Below are 21,152 nucleotides of genomic sequence, written 5' to 3'. Positions count from 1 at the left end.
GGTGGGTCCTAATTAGTGCAGTCACTGATGTCACTGCTGAAGGCTTCCTCCCGGCATAACCATCATTGTCCTCTCATGATGTCTCTTAGCTGGACCTGGACACCTTGAGTTCAGGAAATGTTATTATTCATTGGCTGTTTTTAGCTCCTAGAACACGGCTTGGCACAGAGGAATGATCAATATACACTGATGAAACGAATAAACAGAAGAAGGACGGAGGTCTAGGAAGAAGGAATGGGAGGGGACCGAGGTGTGGGGCGGTAAGGAAAGGAGTGCGGAGGGAGGAAAGGGGGCTAGAGGGATGTTGGGACGTAAGCCTGGAGAGGACCCCGTGACCAGGTGACCTGGCTTCCTTTGACCTCCAGCCCCGTAGATGTCTGGATTCTGCATCTCGCCCCAAACCCAAAGACCATCTCACCGCTCAGGTATCCACAGAGACAAGTCATGGGGAGACAGTCACTTGTTCTTAAAGGAAAGAGACTGAATAGGAAGTGCCCACGGCACCTGAGCCCCAGGAGCCAGGATTCCAGACAACCCAATCTCGAGAAAAGCACTAGGTTTCTGAGAGGTCGGAGGCAGAACCCCGTGCCTTCTCTCCATCGTGCAGCCCTCTGCACCCGGCCAGGCCAGCCCTGGCTCCTGAAGACCTTGCCTGTCAGGTCCTCCGGTGCAGATGGAGAGAGCCTTGGCCATCCCCAGCTTCTCCCATTGGGCCAAGCTGCAGAGGCTTTATGGTCCTGCCTCCTTACCAGGTTTCCTGGGAGAGCGGGGGAAGGGCCGCCCCCTTGCTTCCTGCCACCACCGTCCCTGTCCCTGGTGGGGATGCCAAGATGAATTCCCTGAATGTTGTCAACAAGAACCCCACAGGAAGATGCCCTTGGGGACAGAGCAAGAGCAAACCACACCCAGGCTGGGGAGGCGAAGTCACCTGTCTTCTCTTCCAGCTTACTGGGGCATAGGACCAGCCCAGGAGAGAGGCAGTTGGCACCTGGTCACCCTGTGGAAAGGTCAAGAACTGAAGGCCACATGCTGATGCCCCTCGTACCCCCCAGACGCCCCCTTGCTATTTAAACCCCGTTTGAGTCACACCTCTATTCCTTACTGAGCTACCTTGGGCACATCAAATCCTTCCATTTCCCACCAGAAAACACCTTGGACATGATGATGACGATAAGCTGACCACGGAACACCAACCTTATACAGATGTTGAGCCAGGTCCTAGCAAGCAGCACCTGGAAAGTAAGTATCAGCTGCAGGTTAACATGCAAGGAAGCTGAGGCCCAGTGGACACAGAAACTTGCCCAAGGGCTCCCATCTACTAAAGGCAGAGCCTGAATTTTTTTTTCTTCTGCTTTTTAGGGCTACACTCATGCCATATGGAGGTGCCCAGGCTAGGGGTCGAATGGGAGCTACAGCTGCTGGCCTATGCCACAGCGATAGCAAGGCAGAATCCAAGCCACGTCTGCAGTCTACACCACAGCTCACAGCAATGCCAGATCCCTAACCCACTGAGTGAGGCCAGGGATCGACCCTGCATCTTCATGGATACCAGTCAGGTTCGCTTCCAGTGTGCCACAACAGGAATTCCCCAGAACCTGAATTTGAATCAAGAGCTATCACCTTCTAGGGCCTGCTCTCTTTAACTCTGATTTTCGGCCTCAGTTTTCTCCCCTGTAAAATGGTAACTATAGTATCTTAATCCCTCCAACCTTCCGGGTTGCTGGGAGAATTCAGTGAGGTAATGTGTTGAGAGCCCAGCGCAGGTCCTGGCCACGCCGTCCGTGGTTGTGAGTTCCCGTGTCTGCTTTCTGTCCGGGCCTGCGTTCCGCTTCCATTCAGGCAAAGGCGGTCTCTCCTGTCAGCCACAGGTCACCCGAGCCAACCACTTTGCAGAAACGTTGTGAGGTGGTGTTCAATGAGGTCATTCGCAAAGAGAAAGTTTGTAACTATAGTGAAATTACTTATGTTAATTAAAAACAAGGGTCAAGGAAGCTTGAAGGCATTATGCTAAGTGGAATAAGCTAGGCAGAGAAAGCCAAACACCGCAGGATCTCACTTACAAGTGGGATCTAAAACCACCGAATGCAAAGCAACAGCACAGAGAGTAGCGTGTAGCTGCGCGGGGCTGGGGGTGGGAAAGCAGAGAGAGGCTGGTGCCAGGGTACAAACTCTCAGGTACAAGACAGCACCTCTGGGGATCGGGTGCACAGCGTGGTGACGACAGCTAACAACACGGCAACTCACGAGGTGCCGTGAGAGCAAAGCTTCAACCTTCTCACCAACAGCAGCAGCAAGATGGCAATTATGTGACGGGGAGAACAAGTAAACGAACTTTGTTGGGGTAACTCTTTCACGACACATACCGGTATCAGTTCATCACATTGTGTACCTTGAACTTACCGCAATGTTACAGTAATGAACATTGTTAATTAAGTCTCAATAATTTGGGGTGAGAGAGAAAAGAAAAATCAGTTTATAAAGTGCAAAACAAAACCCAAAGCTCAAAATTCTTCACACCCTCATCGTTCTACTACTACAATGCATGCGCCTGTTCTCCGTGTTCTGGAAGTTGTTTGCATCTGCTGCGTTTGTACTGTGAAAATACTTTGAAAATGATGTGCTCTGTAGGTCTCTGAGCCACGCTGGGTTCGGTGACTTTATGTTCCCTTGAAATTTGGCCATTATGGGGATATTGACCCAAAACAGAAATCAGCAAACAATACAAATCCGAACTCCTTCCCCCTCCAGGACTGCTTGTTAAACATTTACATTGAAAACCCTAAGGACTCAACCCAACACTACTTGAACTGATTAATAAATTCAGCAAAGTGGCAGGCTATAAGATTAACATTCAAAAGTCAGTCACATTTCTGTATACCAGCAATGAAATATTAGAAGAGGAATACAAAAATACAATACCCTTTAAAATTGCACCTCACAAAATCAAATACCTCTGAATACACCTGACCAAGGAGGTAAAGGACCTATATGCCGAGAACTATAAAACTTTAATCAAAGAAATCAAAGAAGATGTAAAGAAGTGGAAAGATATTCCATGTTCCTGGATTGAGAAAATCAATATTGTAAAAATGGCCATACTACCCAAAGCAATCTACTGATTCAATGCAATCCCTATCAAATTACCCATGACATTTTCCGCAGTACCAGAACAAACAACCCAAACATTTATATGGAACCACAAAAGACCCAGAATCGCCAAAGCAATCCTGAGAAGCAAAAACCAAGCAGGAGGCATAACTCTCCCAGACTTCAAGAAATACTACAAAGCCACAGTCATCAAAACAGTGTGGTACTGGTACCAAAACAGACAGACAGACCAATGGAACAGAATAGAGAATCCGGAAATAAACCCTGACACCTATGGTCAATTAATCTTTGACAAGGGAAGCAAGAACATAAAATGGGAAAAAGAAAGTCTATTCAGCAAGCATTGCTGGGAAACCTGGACGGCTGCATGCAAAGAAATGAAACTAGAACACACCCTCACACCATGCACCAAAATAAACTCCAAATGGCTGAAAGACTTAAATATACGACAGGACACCATCAAACTCCTAGAAGAGAACATAGGCAAAACACTCTCTGACATCAACATCAGGAATATTTTCTCAGGTCAGTCTCCCAAAGCAATAGAAATTAGAGCAAAATTAAACCCATGGGACCTCATCAAACTGAAAAGCTTTTGCACAGCAAAGGAAACCAAAAAGAAAACAAAAAGACAACTTTCAGAATGGGAGAAAATAGTTTCAAATGATGCAACTGATAAGGGCTTAATCTCTAGAATATATAAACAACTTATACAACCCAACAGCAAAAAAGCCAATCAATTAATGGAAAAATGGGCAAAAGACCTGAATAGACATTTCTCCAAAGAAGATATACAGATGGCCAACAAACACATGAAAAAAATGCTCAACGTCACTGATTATAAGAGAAATGCAAATCAAAACTACCATGAGATACCACCTCACACCAGTCAGAATGGCCATCATTAATAAAGCCACAAATAACAAGTGCTGGAGGGGCTGTGGAGAAAAGGGAACCCTCCTGCACTGCTGGTGGGAATGGAAACTGGTACAGCCACTATGGAGAACAATTTGGAGATACCTTAGAAATCTATACATAGAACTTCCATATGACCCCGCAATCCCACTCTTGGGCATCTATCAGGACAAAACTCTCCTTAAAAGAGACACGTGCACCCGCATGTTCATTGCAGCACTATTCACAATAGCCACGACATGGAAACAACCCAAATGTCCATCGACAGATGATTGGATTCGGAAGAGGTGGTGTGGTATATATACACAATGGAATACTACTCAGCCATAAAAAAGAATGACATAATGCCATTTGAAGCAACATGGATGGAACTAGAGAATCTCATACTGAGTGAAATGAGCCAGAAAGACAAAGACAAATACCATATGATATCACTTATAACTGGAATCTAATATCCAGCACAAATGAACATCTCCTCAGAAAAGAAAATCATGGACTTGGAGAAGAGACGAGTGGCTGCCTGATGGGAGGGGGAGGGAGTGGGAGGGATCGGGAGCTTGGGCTTATCAGACACAACTTAGAATAGATTTACAAGGAGATCCTGCTGAATAGCATTGAGAACTATGTCTAGATACTCATGTTGCAACAGAACAAAGGGTGGGGAAAAAATGTAATTGTAATGTATACATGTAAGGATAACCTGACCCCCTTGCTGTACAGTGGGAAAATAAAAAAAAATATTAAAAAAAAAAAACAAAAAGCATTTACCAGCACAGGCATTTCCATTGTGGCTCAGCAGGTTAAGAACCCAAGAAAGTGTCTGTGAGGATGTGGGCTCGATCCCTGGCCATGCTCAGTGGACGCAGGATCCAGTGTTGCCCCAAGCTATGGCACAGGTGGCAGGTGCGGCCTTGGCATGTGCCAGCAGCTGATTTGACCCCTAGCCTGGGAACTTCCATGTGCCACAGGTGTGGGATACAAAGGGAAAAAAATTGAAAGAAAAAATGTACCAGCACACCACTGCTTCCAGTCCTGAGTCCTGAGAACTTCGACAGCTCAGAACAACCTAATGCTGGAGGCATCCTGCTCAAATGTTGGGGGAGCCTGCAATGAACCCTCATCCAGGAGAAGCCCAGCCCAGCAGCTCAGTCCCTCTCAGCCCTGTTCTCCTTGCCCTAACCCAGAGAGAGTGACAGAGCCCCTGGCACTTGCCTCTGGACCCTCGCCAGCCCCCTCGCAAACCTCAGCAGGGCCGGCCAGGGTTGAGGGCTTCTGAGGCAAAACACACAGCAGAGCAGCTCTGCCGTCAGGGAGCTCCCAGGCCCCACAGGCTCCCACCTCTAGGGACAAAGGCCAAGGGCACTCAAAGCCTACTTTGTACAGGCCTTGGGAGGCAGAGGTTTGACAGGTGAGAAAACAGCATCAGAAAGGGTATGAACTTGTCCAGGGTCACAGGCTGAAAACAGGAGGAACCCAGGAGCAAATGGAGGCCACTGCTACCCCCACCAGGCCGTGTCTTCCGAGGCAAGTTTCCACCTCCCGAAAATGAGGAAAATGAGAACGACTCTTACTTCTCTAGCAGGTTCTGATAAAGATGTAGAGATGGCACGCATGGGTGTTGGAGCCCAAGGCTTAGCACAGCGTAACCACTTAATAAAGGTAAATCGCATGCCTGCGTCTACTTCATGATGCCCGCTCTCCGACTCCCTCAAATTGCACTTTGCAGGGAGGGGACACATCCCCTCCCTCATGGCATCTCTGGGGCTTGATCCAGTGCGTCCCTGAACTTCCTCCAGGGAGAGGAGCACCCAGGGATTCCATCTGGGTACTTCATGGTCCCTTGGGAGGGGCAGGGCCAGGGGACTTGGATCCCAAGGCTCCCTCCAACCCTCAGCTCTTTCTCAGACTCAGCTCCAGCCTCAGAGGACAGCTCTGTGGAAATATGCTCCTGTACACACCTCCCTCTACACACACATCCTTCTGGACCAGCTCAGCGGGCCCAGAGATCCAGGGAGGAGGCAGGAGTCTGGGCCCAGGACTCAGGACAGAGGAAAACTCGTCAGCCCCTTTCTTCGGAACCATGACAGAAACGATAACCATCCTGTGCTCTGAGCCAAGGCCCTGACTCCTCTCGCACAGGTTACCGGCCCGCACTTCAGCTCTGAAGAGGCTCTCCCGGCAGGATCCATCTGCCCCCTAGACGCGGGAAGAGACCGTGGCCCAGGGAGACGCAGTGGCTTGCCCACAGCCAGAGCAATCTAGAATCACAGATAGGATGAAACTTGGGCCCCCTCGATGTTTTAAATGACAGAATTAAAGCGTGCCAAGCCTAGTCCTGCCCTTCGTATTCCAGATACATGGTATGTGACCAGAAAGGGATCAGTGGTTTGGCCGAGACCACGCTGCTGGATAATGATAGAGCCAGCACCAGAACCCTGCACTCGCCTCTTGGGCTGGGTCGACAATGTCATGTGCTTCAGTGCTGGAGGCTAAACTGACGGCCGCGCCAGAACACTAACTGAGGCGTTCCCACTGTGACTTAGTGGGTTAAGAACCTGACATAGTGGCCGTGAGCATGCAGGCTCAATCCCTGGCCTCACTTAGTGGGTTAAGGATCCAGTGTTGCTGCAAGCTGTGGCACAGGTCTCAGATGAAGCTCGGATTCAGGGTTGCCATGGCTGTGGTGTAGGCCAGCCCTGAGGCTCTGATTGAACCCTCAGCCCAGAACTTCCATATGCCACACATGCAGCCCTAAAAAGAAAGAGAAAGAACTCTAACGGAAATCCTTCCTGCTGGCGTGATCGCCACTGGGGTTGGGCCAGCTGAGGAGTCGACATGAGGTAGAAGACTGGACTCTGGATGCTGAATCTGAGCCACACGGGCGCGCAGGCCTCAAGGAGAAGAGGGAGGGCTGTCAGTAGGGGAAAAGCTGGGCCTGCCCCAACCCTAACAACAGGGGACTCTGTAATTGGCTCCAGGCTGAGAAGGCCTCTGGGAGGGACTCTGCGGGAATTAGCTCTCATTTGCTAAGACAGGCGCCCTAGAGGGTCTTCTGGGTCTGTGTCTGGGGAGGGAGCTGAGGGCAGTGGTGGGAGGTGGCGACAGTACTGACGGTCAAGAGCATCCTAAGGGTCCTTCAGGACGGCCGCACATAGCGAGTCCTTCTTGTACGTTTTCCCCCCACGTCTTCCCGGCACTCCTGGGAGGGAGGTGTTGTGGTTCCTGTTTTCCAAATGGTGACAATGATGGCGACAGATACTCACTGAGCCCTTGTCATGGGCCAAGTCCTGAGGGAGTCACTGGTGCTGGTTTTGGTCACGTCACTGCTCTCCAAGTCAGAAGAGCCTTCACGGTCAACATGTCCAGGTCCCTTCTCTGTTTTTTTGCAGCATGGAAATTAAAACTCAGAGAAGGGATGTCACTGGGTTTCATGAGTTAGTGCCGATGGCTAGAACCTAGAAGTCCTGTCTCCCAGACACAGAACCCTGCCGTTGACCCCAGGCTCGATTCTCTGCTCTGTTCTCTAGGAACCTGGAGAAAGAACTGTCCATCTGCCCAGTAATAAGGAATTGCAGGTTTCTTTTCATGCATGCCCTCAGCATCTTGATTCCTGGATGTTTGTGTCCCCCCAGGCTGTAAATCCTGTGTGAACCAGTGAAAGGACACATAGGTCAGACAGACTAAGAGGACAGCAATAATAATGATAACAAAAATGATGATGATGCTGCAATGACAACAACGGCAAAATCCTATGGGTGGGGCTTATTATTTGCTTTACTTACAACAACCCGTTTAACATTCAGAACCTCCCTATGAGTTACTATCCAAAATCTATAGACAGCTCATACGACTCACTATCAAAAAAACAAGCAACCCAATCAAAAAGGAGCAGCTCTGAGTAGACATTTTTCCAAAGAACACATACAGACAGCTAGTGGGCACAGGAAAAGATGCTCAATCATCACTAATTGTCAGAGAAATGAAAATCAAAACATCAACAAGGTACCACCTCACACCTGTCAGAATGGATATCACCAAAAAGTCTACAAATAACAAGTGTTGGAGACAATATGGAGAAAAGGGAACCCTTGCACACCGTTGGTGGGATGGAAACTGGTGCATCCACTACGAGAAACAGTCTGGAGGCTCCTCAAAAACTAAAAATAGACCTACCGTATGAGTCAGCAATTCCAGTCCTTGGTATATCTCCAGACCAAATGAAAACACTACTTTGAAGAGAGACGTATACCCAGTGTTCAGAGCAGAACTACTTACAATAGCCAAGACACGGCAGCAACCAAGTGTCCATCAGCAGGCGAATGGATCAAGAAGATGTGGTGTATACATACGATGAAATGTTACTCAACCATAAAAAATGAGAATGAAATTCTTCCGTTTGCAGCCGTGGGGATGGACCTGGAGAATATTATGCTTCGTGAAGTAAGTCAGACAAAGATAAACACTGTATGATTTTACTTATATGTAGAATCTAAAAAAGAATATAAATTAAAGGATATGCAAAAGAGAAATAGACTCGCAGATGTAGAAAATGAACTTGTTTTCCATGGAGAAGCGGGGGAAGGGCAAATTCGCGATTTGGGATTAAGAGATACAAACCACTATGTATAAAATAGATAAGTAACAAGGATATATCGCACAGCACAGGAAATGATAGCCATTATCTTTCAGTAATTTTTATTGGAGTATAATCTGTAAAACGCTGAATCACTATGCTTTACGCTCTAAACTAATATACTGGAAATCAACTATACTTCAGTTTTTAAAATTTCTGTGAACTAGTGTTGTCTTCATCATTTTGCAGATGAGGACACTAAGTTATAGAAACTTCGTAATGTGATTAAATCTCCCAAAGCCACTAATTGGCAGCCTAGGATTTTTAAATGGGTGATGTAAAAAGTGGAACAACGAACTGTCTAGAAAGAAAGAAGAGAAAAAAAGAATAAATTGAGCCTGGCCTGGTTGGTGAGTCAAAGTGCAAGTTGCTAAGCCCCAAAGCACAAGCTCCACCTGTTACCAGGGCCGCTTTGTTCATGCACCCACCGAGCAGTGACAGCGTGGCTGGGGACAGAAGCCAGCTGGTTTACACAGGACAGACCAGCCCATACACTCAACCGCTAAAATCCTTTTCGGCTGAGGCCACGCCCTGGTGAGCGTGCACAGGAATATCATCACCGTCTTCGCTAAGTCAAAGAAGACTCCTCAGCTCTCTTCCCCAGACCTTGTTCTCGCCAGTTTTTCTAATCATGTTCCTTCAAGTCTCTGGCCATCCAGCCAAACCATTGGCCACAGTCCATCAATTATATAGATTCTTGGAGATCATGCAGTGGCCAATAGGCACATGAAAAGATGCTCAACCTCACCAATTATTAGAGAAATTCAAATCAAAACTGCAAGGAGGTACCACCTCGCACTGCTCAGATTGGCTGTCCCTAACAAGTCTGCAAATAACAGATGCTAGAGAGGGTTCGGAGTACAGGGAATCCTTCTGTACTGTTGGTGGGAATGTAAACTGGTACAAACACTATGGAAAGCCATGTGGAGCTTACTCAGAAAACTAAATACAGAACTACTATATGATCTAGCAATCCCGCTTCTGGGCACATATCCAGACAAAACTTACATTCAAAAAGATACATGCACCCCTACGTTCAGTGCAGCACTATGCTCAATAGCCAAGACATGGAAACAACCTAAATGTCCGTCGACAGATGGACAGTTAAGATGATGTGGTATATATATATACAATGGAATATTACTCAGCCATAAAAAGAATGAAATAATGCCATCTGCAGCAATGTGGATGCAACTAGAAATTCTCATACAAAGGGAAGTAGGTCAGAAAGAGAAATACAAATACCATGTGATATCACTTATATGTGGCATCTAATATATGGCACAGATGAAGCTATCTGCAAAACAGATACAGGCTCACAGACATAGAGAACAGACTTGTGGTTATGTGTGAGTGGGATGGACTGGGAGTTTGGGGTTAGTAGATGCAAACTGTTACATTTAGAATGGATAAGCAATGAGGTCCTACTATATAGCACAGGGAACTGTATCAGGTCTCTTGCAATGGAAAATGATGGAAGATAATACGAAAAAAAAGAATGTATATACATGTATGGCATATAAAAGAATGTGGGTTGCTTTGCTCTATAGCAGAAATTGGGAAACACTGTAAAGTAATTACACTTTAATTTTAAGAGTGAAAACAATGAAAGCAAAAAACATAGATTCTTACCTCTGGTCATTTTTCCTTCTAGATAAATGGACAGCCAAGCTCCCTACTTGGTGTTCTGCCTCCTAGAAGGATTTCTCTTCAGCACTGTCCTTCGAGGATGTCCAGGGAAGGAGCTGTAATATGATCGTACAGCTGTCGACTTCCAGGTGGTGCTTGCATATCCTGCAGGGCCGTCTGTAAACCAGACCTGACTTTTCTCTTCCTCATCAGCCGACCATAGGGAGGGAACTCCCCACGAGAGGGTAGGTGCAGACTATGGGGGTCATGTATCAGGAACAAGGAATTTGGGCCACTTCCTCATGTAACCTGTGTGCCTTCACGGACTGATGAGTCCAGTCTGTGCACATACCACTTCCGTTTGACCATGGAGTTAGTGCAACCACGTGAGCCAACTTCGTCACTCGGCAAGTCAGGCAACATCAAGTTGATGATGAGAGTTCAAGTCGCATGGTATTTTCATAGCTTATGGTTAAGTGTTCTGTCGCAACCAAATGCTATTTCTCAAAATGAGGCTGGTTGTCCTCAGAGAATAGCAAGATTTCCTCCCAATATCCTAAGGGTCTGTGCTGGGATTCACCTATACGTGCTGCCAAAGTCTCCAAACAACACCTCCACCTGCTGCTGACACTTCAAGATCCATCAGATCTGCTGGGTCACAGGGTCCAAATGCAAGAGCAGCCTGGACCTGAAGAACCGTCTCTTTTTTTTTTTTTCCAGGCTTTATATAACACTAGAGGCTTTTCCTGTCACTCAGTAAATACACCAGAATGGCACACCCAAAGGAGGAATATGTTCCATCCATCCGAAAATCCAAACCCATGTATAACCTCCATCCCTGCCACCAGTACACATCACACCTTTTTCTTAGCGGCAGGAAGGGGCCAGATGCAACAACTTATCCTTCACTTTAGAAGGGATAGCTCAACATGCCCGCCACCACCGGACCCCTAGAAATTTCACTGGAGTGGAAGTCCTCTATATTTTTGTCGGGTTTATTTTCCCTCTTCTGACATGCAAATGTCTCACTTAATGCCTAGCATAGTGGCAACTTCCTGCTCACCAGGTTCAAGCGCATCACAGTATCAATGCAGTAGACTAGCGTGACATCTTTTGGAAATGGAAAGGCCATCAAGATGCCTGAGACAAAATAATGACCTAGGGCAGAGTGTAAACAGTGAAAGAGAACAGTGAAAAGTGCATTACTGACATTACCAGCTGAAAGCAAACTACTTCTGGGGTCCTTACTAAGAAGTATTGGGAAAAAAGCATTTGCTAGATTGATGGCTACATACCAGGTACAAGAGAGTAGGTTCATTTGCTCAAGCATCCAAATCACATCTGGAAACACAGCTGCAATTGGAGTCACCACCTGGCGAAGCTTACGAGAATCAGCTGTCATTCTCCAAGATCCATCTGTTTTCTGAAAAAGCATAATAGGTGAGCTGAATGGGAATACGGTGCAATCATCACCCCTGCATCCTTCAAGCCTTTGACGGCAGAAGTCTATAATCCCTCCGGGAATGCGGTATTGCTTTTGGTTTGCTATTTTATATTAGGGGAAATTCTGATGGCTTCTCATTGGCCTTTCCTACCATAATAGCCCTGACGTCACAGGCCAGGGGTCCAATGGGGCTCTGCTGGCTCCTGAATGTCTACCCCAATTGTGCATTCTAGAGCTGGAGAGATAACCACAGATGGGGCTCAAGGGCGCACGTGCACGGAAGGTCAGCCAGACCCAAGGTAACTGCATGAACTACCTAACCTCCATAAGCCCTACTCTGACTGGTGGGTCACAGTGACATGTGGGGTCTCTAGCAATTAGGGTCAGCTCAGGACCAGTATCCAGGAATGCCTGGAAATCCTGATTATGTCCTTTTCCCCAGTGCAGTCACCCTGGTAGAATTCCCACACCCAGTCCTTCCTTGCTGGCACAGTCCTCGTGGCACAATCATATGCTCGGGGAAGAGACCTCCTCCCTAGCCCCCCGGGCTGAATCCTGATTGGCCAAAGGCCAGTAGTGGTGTTCTTCCTTTTGCCATCAGCTGGTTTTGACAGGCATGCGATCTGATTCCAACTTGTGGGAAAACTGCTAGGGGCCTCTGGGAAAGGCTCTCCTCACTTGTAAAAAGAAACACATGAGGAAAAAAAAGTCCTCTTCTGTTCGATGGCATCATGTGGGCACATGGTGCCCACGACTGGTTCAATCATCATGTGGGCACAAAGAGTCACATGTGATCACCAGTATTCTGAGATTGGCAGCTAGGAAGTTGGGCCAAGGGATTTTTTTATGAATGTAAGTTTAAAACTGTATCATCATTTCAACCAAGTCTTCCCCATAGGATGTGCCTTGCCCTACCCCTGAGAGTTAATACGTCTGAGTTCCTGTAAGGGTATATATGATTGTAATTACAATTTTTTCTTTCAACTTCACTGATATAACTGGCATACAGCACTGTGCAAGTTTAAGATGTAGAGCATAATGATCTGACTCACATGCCTCGTGAAATGATGACCACAATAAGTTTGGTGAGCATCCATCATCTCATACACATACAAAATTAAAGAAATAGAAAACTAAGTATTTTTCCCTGTGATGAGAACTCTTCAGATTTATTCTACTAACAACTTTCACATATAACGCAGAGCGGTGTTGATTATGTTTCTCACGTTGTACACGACATCCCTAGTACTCATTTCTCTTATAACTGGAATTGTCTACATTTTAACTGCCTTCATCCAATCCCCCCTTCCACCCCATCTCTGGCAACTGCACATCTGATCTCTTTTTTCTGAGTTTTTGTGCTTTTGAAGTATAATTTACCCACAAAACTATATTCATTTCTAGTACCCAATACAGTGATTTGATATTTGTATACATTGCAAAATGTTAAGTCTATTTATCACCTGTCACCCTACAAAGATATTACATCATTATTGACTACATTCTCTACACTATGCATCTCATACCCATGACTCATTTATTTTGTAACTAAAATTCTGTACCTTTCAATCTCCTTCACCTGTTTCTCTCCTTCCCCAGCTCCCTCCTTTGGAAACCAACCATTTGTTCTCTGAGTCCACCCCTCCGTTTCTGCTGAGTTACGTTGGTTCATTTGTTTTGCCTTTTAGATTCCACAAATGAGTGAACTCATGAAGCATTTGTCTTTCCTTATCTAGCTTCTTTCACCCTGCATAATACCTTCCAGGTCTATCCATGCTATTGCAAATGCAGTATTTCGTTATTTTATGGCTCAGCGATATTCCACTGTGTATGAGATCACATTTCCTTTATCTACGCATCTGCTGATGGGAACTTAGGTGGCTCCTGTATCTCAGCCATTGGAAATAACATTGCAGTCAACACTGAGGTGCATATATGGTTTCTTCTTGGGGTTTCTGTTTTCTTTTAGATAAAATGCCCAGAAGCAGAATTGCTAGATCACAGAATAGTTCTATTTCTAAATGTCTGAGGAACCTCCATACTGTTTTCCACAGTGGCTGCACCAATTTACATCCCCACCGACAGGGCACGAGTGTTCCCTTTTTTCCACGCCCTTGCCAATATTTGCTATTTGCTTTCCTTTTGATAATAGCCACTCTGACAGGCATGAGGTAGCATCTCATTGTGGTTTGGATTTGCATTTCCCTGATAACTAGTGATGTTTAGTGTCTATTCAGATGACTGTTGGCCATCTAAATGTCTTCTTTGGAAAAATATCTATTCAGGTCCTCCGTCCATTTTTAATTGTTTGTTTTTTTTGATGCTGAGTTATACGAGTTCTTTATATATTATAGATGTTAATCTCTTATCAGATATATCATTTGCAAATATCCTCTCCCATTCAGTAAGTGATTTTTTTCATTTTGTTGACAGTCTCCCTCACTGTCAAAGCACAAGTTTTTAGTTTGAGGTAGTCCATTTGTTTATTTTTGCTTTTTGTTTTCCTTGCCTGAGGAGACATATCCCAAAAATGATTACTCCTCCTTGCCTGCCTGCTTGCATCTCTCACAAGCATCCTATCTTAATAAATCTATTTCTTGCCTATCAAAAAAAGCATACTGCCTATGTTTTCTTCTATAAGTTTTATAGTTTCAGGTCTTACATTTAAGTCTTTAGTCCATTTCTAATTTATTTTTGTATGTGGTGTGAGAAAGTTTGATTCCATTTCATGTAGCTGTTCAGTTTTTCCAACACCATTCCAGTACCAGTGGGGCTATCCCATTACATACTCTCAACACATTTATTGTGGATTAATTGCCCATATAAGTGGGTTTATTTCTTGGGTTTTTATTCTGTTCAATTTATCTATGTGTCTGTTTTTATGCCAGTATAATACTACTTTGATATACCATACCTCTGTAGTATAGTTCAAAATCAGGGATCATTATACCCCCAGTTTAGAACAGACTTATGGTTGCCAAGGGGGAGAGGGAAGGGGAGGGAATGGGATGGACTGGGATTTGGAGGCTAATATATGCAAACTATTGCATTTGGAGTGGATAAGCAATGAGGTCCTGCTGTATACTGGATGGAATTACATCCAATCACTTGTGATGGAATATTATAGAACAAAATATGAGAGAAAGAATATATATACCTGGGTCACTTTGCCGTACAGGAGAAATTCACAGAAAATTGTAACTCAACTGTAATAAAAAATTTTTCTAAAAGTTTTTTAAAAAATTATTTTGGCTATTTTGGGTCTTCCATGTTTCCACCCAAATTTTGGAATTATTTGCTCTGTTTCTGCGAAAAATTGCCATTGGTCTTATGACAGGGATTGCATTGACTCTGTAGATTGTCTTGCAGTATGTCATTGCAGTATGGTCATTTTAACAGTATTAATTCTAATCCATGAACGTGCTGCATCTTTCCATCTGTGTCATCGTCAATTTCATCTCTTTAATTAGATTTATTCCTAGATATTTTTATTTTGATGCAATTGTAAATGGGATTGTTTTCTTAATATTTCTTTCTGATAGTTCATTGTTAGTTTATAGAAATGCAACAGATCTCTGTATATTAATTTTGTATCCTGCAACTTTACCTGTAAACAGTGACAGTGTTACTTCTTCTTTTCCAATTTGGATTCCTTTTAGTTTTTTTTCTTATCTGATTGCTGTGGCTTGGACTCCAAATACTATGTTGAATTAAAGTGGCAAGTGTTGGCATCTTTGTCTACTGAGGAAAGCTTTCAACATTTCACTGTTGACTATGATGTTAGCTATAGGCTTGTCATATATGGCCTCTTATTGAGCTATTTTACACCAATATTAACTTCATTGAGAGTTTTTATCATAAATTGAATTTTGAATTTTTTCCAAAGATTTTTCTGCATCTATTGAGATGCTCATATGATTTTTAATCTTTTATTTGCTAATGTGGTACATCACATCAAGTGATTTGTGGACACTGAGCCACCCTTGCATCCCTGGGATAAATCCCAGCTCATCGTGGCATATGATTCTTTTAATGTACTGTTTAATTTGGGTTGCTAAAATTTTGTTGAGAATTTTTGCATCTATGTTCACCAGTGATATTGGCCTGTAATTTTCTTTTTTTATGGTATCTTTGTCTGGTTTTGGTATCAGGATGATGCTGCCCTTGTAGAATAAGTTCAAAAGCATTCCTTCCTCAGCAATTTTTTTGAATGGTTTGAGTACCACAGGTGTTAACTCTTCTCTGAATGTTTGGAAGAATTGACCAGTGAAGTCATTTGATCCTAGAGTTTTGTTTGTTGGGGATTTTTCATCACTGACTCAATTTCCTTACTGGTAATTGGCCAGTTCATATTTTCTATTTCTTCCTGATTCAGTGTTGGAGATCGTACATTTATAGGAATTGGTCAATACCTTATAGGTTGTCTATTTTATTGGCATTTAATTGCTTGTAGTAATTTCTTATAATCCTTCACAGACCAATTTAATGAAAATATAGTCCTATTCCTGATTTTCCTCTACGACACATTTGTCTTAAGTCAAGTGTTCATATATATATGAATCTGTTTCTGGAATCTATTGTATGCCGTTCACCTATTTGTCTATGTTTGCACCAGTATTACACTACCTTAATGACCATACTTTTTTAATAAGTTCTGATTTTGACAGGGAAAGTGTTCTGACCAATTCTTGGCTATTCTTGGTCCTTTGTATAGCCATACAAATAACTTTTCAAATTCCCCCAAAAATGCATTAGGATTTTTTTTTGTCTTTTGTCTTTCTCGGGCTGTACCTGCGGCATATGGAGGTTCCCAGGCTAGGGGTCTAGTAAGAGCTGTTGTTGCCGGCCTATGCCAGAGCCACAGCAATGACAGATCCAAGCTGCGTCTGTGACCTACATCACAGCCCTCAGCAATACTGTATCCTTAACCCACTGAGCGAGGCCAGGGCTTGATCCCACAACCTCATGGTTCCTAGTCGGATTCGTTTCTGCTGCGCCAAGATGGGAACTCCATGTTAGGATTTTGATCCGCATCTGAAGAGACTGATAGGATGAGGACGAGGTTTACAAAATGCAGATAGAAGTGAGATAAACAGTGTCTGTACATGGCTGAAAACACTGTCACAGAAAAGGAGTCTCGTAAGGAACCGAGCTCACCTTCAAGCTGAATGTTGCTTGGCCATCACCTTGAATTCTCCATGTCAACTCGGTAAAACGTCTGGGAATCCACATTCCTGGCAATTCTGAAGTGTACCCATATCCGTTCCAATAATAGAGAAACCACCTTCCCAGGATGAGATACCAAATCATCAGATCTGATTGGGCGTGGCTGGAGTGTTGGTGAGGGACAGAGCCTAAAGGTCTATAAGGAAGGGCTTGAAGGGGGAGTGGGAATAAAGGATTAACACCATAGGGGAGCAAGACAAACAGGGCTGCAGGTGGATGGTCTAGACGGGAAAGGGGAAAAGCTGGACATGGAAGTTATGAAGGTAGGGTGGAAGGAAAGAAAGAAATTAGTCAGAGGAGGAAAATGGGCATGGCTGAAGTCTGAAGGAGGTGGGTAGAGCTTGGGGCTAGTCTGAGGGCTGAAAGATTGAGCAGACAGGGAAGGAAGGTGTGTTGGACCATGAGAGCAAGAAGGAACAGAGAGAGGAGGTGGAGGTTAGGGTTGAGATGTGGAAATTGGAGGTATCTTTCTTGTCATTTTTCCAACTGGCATATAGTTAGTTACCTATCTGGTGAAAATGAGAAATTGGAAGCTCACACCTGCTACAGTAGTTATCTGACACATGACCATTTGAAACACCCCATGTCAGAATGCCCATTATGGAGCATATATATTCCTCCCTCTGGAGCCAACAAGGCGGCCCTATCATTCAGAGCAACGGTCCCAGTTTCTAGGTTGAGAAGTGGTGATAGTGAAAGGCAAAGAGAAGGAATGGAGTCCAATAGCAGTCCTTATTCCTTGGCATAACACACAGTTTTGCCCCAGCATACAGACACTGATCCAAAGCCTAGGGGAGCGGCGAAGGTTGGGGTCAAGGGGAATGGATCTGAAGCAGAGATGGCCAGAGTGGGGAGAAGTCAATGCTTCCATCTATTTAACTTGTTACATTTCTAAAGCTCTTTTGCATCATTCACGTCCCTCCGCAAAGATGAGGTACTCAGAAGAGATATTATGTCCATTTTACCAATATTGCTGATGAAGGCCAGACAGGGAACTGTCTAAGCAGGCAGTAGGTGACAAGGCAGGTACAACTAGAACGTGGGCCAAAAGTCACAGAGGAAGGGGCATGCAGGAGGGAGCACAAAATGACACGGAGCCCTGACAAGTCAGCATGACTCCCTCCACATTTCTGGTCAAGATCCCACATGGTACTTCATATCTGAAGTTTATAGCATAGATTTCCTCTTGATCCCTGCGGTCCATGAATATTTTGAATGACCCTTATCTGGAAGCAGAAACACAGGGCCAAATCGGATAGGAGGGTCGGCCACTCCTGAATGCCTAATGACTAGCTTGGGACGTTCCTGTCCACTACCTGAGAGGTCCAATGCCATGGCAGATGATTTAGGAGGCCACTGCATCCTCTCTTCTTCCTCTGGCTGTTTTTAAAATCACTTCTCCCTTTTTATCCGTCCAGATGCCTTATATCGCCACTCAAATCATAAGCCCACTTGGTTCCCTGTTATGTCCTGTATTCTTCCCACCATCGTATTTTGATTTTCTCCCTTGACCCCCCAATACCTTTGACTCCCCTGTTTCACACACCTTTTCTTTGTACCCTCTGGACGTCCATCCTCATGGCTAGAAAACCTCCCTATTTCCTTAGACTGCTTCTTCATTGACTGTGATTGGCATGTGAAATGGAGGGTGGTCTTGTGGTATTGAGCCTTTATCCCGTGGCACTGGATGCTATCTCTGAGTGGAATGACAGAACGCCCAGGTGGCGTTGAAGCACTGCTTGGTGATGTGGAGAATCCCTCTCCACCCACCCCTACACACAAACATTGGAATTTGGTGATCAGAACAATTGACTGTGAAGTAAATGTCAAGAGGCATGGAGAACAGAATTTTAAAATCCAGCATATGTCTAATAAGAGTACAAAAGGAGAAACTAGAGAGAATGCAGAAGAGGAAATAGTTGAAGTATTAACAAATGAGCTTCTTTTACAAATCAATCATTAGACAAGAACACACAATGAATTCTTTAAAAAAAAAAGCAAATCTACATCTGGATATAACAGAGTGAATTGTAAACATGAAAGAGAAAGAGATCTTAAAATCCATAGAAGAGAATAGACAGGTTGTTCATAAAAATTCAACTAAAAGGAGAATTCTTATTGAAAAAGAGAATACAGTTGAATGTTATATTCTAATTGCTAAGAAAAAAGAACTATATTAATTTAGCATTTCATACCCAGCCAAATTCTCATTCAAGAGCAATTACTAGGACAGGGATCAAGATGGCAGAATAGGATGTGGAGCTCACCTCGCCCCAGAAACATATAGGAAATACATCTACATGGGGAGCAATTCTCACGGAAAACTAACTGGAAACTATGAGAAGAACCTCATACAACCAAAGCTGCAAGGAAGATCACATAACCAGGTATGACCAAAAAGAAAAAGGAAGGAAAAAGTCATCCGGTCTGGACCTGCACACCTCGGAGGGATCTGCTAGGAAGAGCAAGGCCACAGGAGTGGGTCCTTCCCTCTGGGGAGTAAGCATGGTGAACCACAATCTGGGCATCCAGTCATGGGGTCCTGCGCAGAGGGGACAAGTTCCCCTGACTGCTGGGGAATCCTCTAAGACAGAAGGGCTGGAGAAGCCTAGGCTCTCCTCGTGAGGAGAGCGTTCATGCTGGCTTGCTAAAAACAATGGCAGAGAGACCCTTACACTGGTGGTTGCTACCTTACCATACTTCTCAGCCTGAAGGAGCCAACACTCTGGGCCCATTCAGTATACTCTACAGCTTTGTGCAAGATCAGGGCAAAGACTTGGTCCAGCTACACAGAGAAAGACCAGGGTCCCTGATGTATGCTAGAGAAAGAGCTACAGAGAATATTGTCAGTGCATGCATGGGGGTGGTTGAATCTATCCAGGAAGACACTGTCAGCTCATGCATGGGAAAGTGCCATTAAAACATGCAGTGGCTAAGCACCGAGTCCTTGGCAAATAGAATGGGGCAGGCATGTGCAGTGATTCATTTCCCAGTAAGATGCCCCAGCTCTGCCCACTCCATGCCTGGACTTAGCACTAGATCTGGGGCAGACAGGTCCTTGAAGATGTCGGTCCCAGAGGCAACCCAGATCTCAGGTGATAGCACAGCTGCATCGATTCCTGCAACCACAATGCCCCAACCACCAGCCCCAGCTACAGCCTACTCCAAATCACAGCTTTGCACTCGATCTGTGATGAACACAGCAGAGAAAGGGATGGGACTTTTTCCTCCTTCTGAGTGGAACCATGGGCTCCTACGTAGGCAGGGCATATGTCTGTTGTGACCAAACAGGCCTCCCTTGCTTCAGCAATCATCTCGTTTGGGGCAGAGCATACACTCAAGAGCAATGGGGACTGACCACACCTGGCTGTCAGGGCTTCTCCTCTATCAACTGGGAGCGAACCCCAGCCCTGACAGGGTTGTAATAGCCATGGAGCAGAGAGGAAGCCCCACTTCACATCCAGCACAACCTCTAGACACTACAACGCCAACAACACAGCCAATCAAGGGGATAATGGCCAGCACACTCGGAGGAAAGACGTGGCTGGCATCCATACCAAACCAGCCCTTTTACCAAAAATACTGGACACACAGTCTACACAGGGATACTCCCACATAAAAATACTGCTTCGAGACCACAGTAAATAACTGTTTCTCCTAAATTCATGGAGACAAAGAAAGTGAAGTAAAATGCAAAGGCAGAGGGTCTACTCCCAATTAAAAGCACACCAAAAAATCCCCTGAAAGAACCGATAATGAAGCAGACCGCACCAGTCTACTAGAACCTGAGTTCAAAAAGAAGGAAATAAAAATGCTAACTGGATTAAGAAAGATTATTGATAGAAACAGATACAGATAGAGCACTGTAGTAAGGAACAAGAAACTATAAAGATGAAACAATCCAAAATAGACAATTCAATGTCAAGATAAAAACAAATCTAGAAGCAAGGAGTAGCAGATGAAAGGTCACCGAAGAATGGATAAGTGATCTGAAACATAGGATAATGGAAACCAGCCAATCAGAATAGCAGACAGAAAGACAAATGAAAGCAACATAGGAGAATTGTGGAATAATATAAAGCATGCCAACCTACACATAACAGGGCTTCATGAAGAAGAAAAAGAGAGAGAATGGGATCAAAGATGATGTATGTGAAGAAATGCTGGCTGAAAAAGTCCCCAAACCTAAAGAAGGAA

At 44.7% G+C, this 21,152-nt stretch overlaps 2 protein-coding genes across 3 annotated transcripts in view; one reads left to right on the top strand and one right to left on the bottom strand.

Annotated features, from left to right (window-relative positions):
• Positions 1–21,152, bottom strand: part of LOC110261246 (olfactory receptor 2A12-like) — a 76,513-nt gene that overhangs the window by 10,944 nt on the left and 44,417 nt on the right. Inside the window, exons 2-5 of one of the 2 annotated variants that reach the window (XM_084965414.1) lie at positions 11,581–11,708; positions 10,289–11,443; positions 1,710–1,885; positions 1,195–1,232 (exon numbers count right to left, since the gene is read on the bottom strand). The gene's annotated coding sequence lies outside the window, so the exon portion shown is untranslated. The remainder of the gene's footprint in view (positions 1–1,194; positions 1,233–1,709; positions 1,886–10,288; positions 11,444–11,580; positions 11,709–21,152) is intronic. The other variant, XM_084965415.1, reaches the window with a different exon arrangement.
• The window catches only part of OR10AK7H (olfactory receptor family 10 subfamily AK member 7H), a 164,041-nt gene that overhangs the window by 117,014 nt on the left and 25,875 nt on the right, over positions 1–21,152 (top strand). The window lies entirely within an intron of this gene.

The sequence above is a fragment of the Sus scrofa genome, chromosome 6 (assembly GCF_054392235.1).
Source record: "Sus scrofa isolate SSC_HxYL_T2T_F1_AM1 chromosome 6, Sscrofa_HxYL_maternal_Yorkshire_Landrace_v2.0, whole genome shotgun sequence".
NCBI lineage: Eukaryota > Metazoa > Chordata > Mammalia > Artiodactyla > Suidae > Sus > Sus scrofa.
Note: the sequence above shows the minus strand (reverse complement) of the source record. Positions and strands in the feature narration are given on the sequence as shown.